The sequence below is a fragment of the Triticum aestivum genome, chromosome 7B, assembly GCF_018294505.1.
Source record: "Triticum aestivum cultivar Chinese Spring chromosome 7B, IWGSC CS RefSeq v2.1, whole genome shotgun sequence".
NCBI classification, from domain to species: Eukaryota; Viridiplantae; Streptophyta; class Magnoliopsida; order Poales; family Poaceae; genus Triticum; species Triticum aestivum.
Window position 1 is genome coordinate 606,962,645 of NC_057813.1, and position 2,221 is coordinate 606,964,865.

Sequence of the window (2,221 nt, forward strand, 5' to 3'; positions counted from 1 at the left end):
TAAAAAACAGGAAGTTCAACTTTAAAAAATAGAGCGCTTCAAAATTTCATAAAGAAGGATTAAGAAATAAAACCAGGAAGTCCATATTAAAAAGATGGAGAAGTTCGATGACTATGGAAAACTCAGATTTTCCTCATTAGTAAAAAATGGAAATAAGAAGTTCAAAAATAAAAATAACAAGGATTTCAACTATTAAAAATATAACGTTCAAAATTTCATAAAAAAGGATTAAGAAATAAAACCAGGAAGGCCATATTAAAAAGATGGAGACGTTCAATGATTATAGAAAACTCATATTTTCCTCGTTATTAAATAGTGGAAACAAGAAGTTCAACTATTAAAAATAGAGCGTTTCAAAATTCATAAAAAAGGATTAAGAAAAATCAGATTAAAAAATTCATAAAAAACTCAAAATATTTCACGTAACCGAGAGAGGTTCAGGTTGATAACTGCGAGAAGTTCATGTACTACACGGTGTGCATTTTGTATTAAAAAAAGAACAAAAAAGCAAATGCTAAAAGTTTTGTTATTACAAGTTCAAGTCCTTGGTCGGAGAAAGTTAAAAAAATTATTGTGAGAGACGTTTGTACAAAAGGAATATTATTTGTGTAACACTTACGAATGGATGAGAAAATTACAAACAAAAATACGTCCTAGAAGTTTAACGTGAAAACAGCAGGAAGTTCAACTACTACGCTAAATGAATTTCAGATGAAAAACTTTTAAAATCGTCGCGAGTATGAAAAAATGATTAACACGGGAAAGTTGCGTGTTTACAACAGCTTTCCATCGGTATATCACCCGCTCAATTCCCATGAGTGGGATGGAGAGCTACGGGCAGTGGATGAAGATCTACGAGCAAAAAAATCACGTAAAAAACAGAGTGAAGTTCAGGTACACGCACCAAGAAGTTCAGGTTCTTCACGCAGTGCATTTTCGAAGAATCTGTTTCACGGTAGAAGCAGAACGAATGATCCCGTCGTTTTCAGAATTACTTGAAAATGGCTAGGAATCAGAGAAAACCATCAACATGAAAAAGTTTCGCATTTTCCGTAGCTTTTCAACGGTATATTATTTGCACAATTCCAATAAATTTTGTAGAAATTACGGTGAAAATACATTTTTCATCATTTTTGAAACTGACTTAAAACCGTAAAGAATTGGGAGAAACAATACAAACCAAAAAGTTTCGCATTTGTTCAAGCTTTCCAACGCCATATCATTTGCAGCATTCGGACGCACGGTTAAAAATTTAGCTCGAAAATACGAACTCGGTAGGACTTGGATCATTTTCTAAATTACTCTTAAACCATTCAAAATTAGAAAACAACATTCCAGATGAAAAAGTAGCGCATTTTCATAAGATTTCCAATGCCATATCATATGTCTCCATTGGATTAGCCGTTTAGAAATGACATCGAAAAAACGAACTCAGCTGTTCGGTTTACGGAATTTTACATTTTTTCAAATTACTCTTTAACCATAGGGAATTAGAAAAAACTTTCAACATGTGGAAGGAGCGTTTTTGCAGCAGCTTTCCAACGCCATATTATATGCCTCATTCCGATAAACGGTTTAGGAATGCGACCGAAATTACGATTCATGTTTTTTGTGTGAAGAAAAAACGGTTTTCAAAACTGCTCTTAAACCGCTTATATTTTGCGAAAAATTTAACTTGGGTCATGATACTCATGTCCATAGCTTTCCAACGGTATATAGCAAGCCATGTTTGGGCAATGTTGCGGGAAGTTCAACCTAGCACAGGGGGAAGTTCAGGTCGAACAACTCAGGCAGGAAAATCGCAAAAAACGCGAGTTCTTCATGACCCGAGTGCAAAATCTGCATATGAGCGAGATTCCTATCTAAAACGAGTATTTAGTTGCTAAAAATCGTTTGAAGATTACACTTACATCACATGGAACACGACTAACCAGAAAAACTCGCGGTAGAAGGCACGACTGACCTGCCTGAGTAACGCGCCTGAACTTCCCCGAGTACTAGGTTGAACTTCAGCTAAAATGTGTCCAAATGGGGCTTGCGATATACTGTTGGAAAGCTATGGACACCAATATCATGACCCAAGTTAAATTTTTGGCAAAATGTAAGCGGTTTAAGAGCAGTTTTGAAAACCGTTTTTTCTTCACACAAAAAATGTGAATCGTATTTTCAATCACATTTCTAAACCGCTCATCGGAATGAGGTAAATAATATGGCGTTGGAA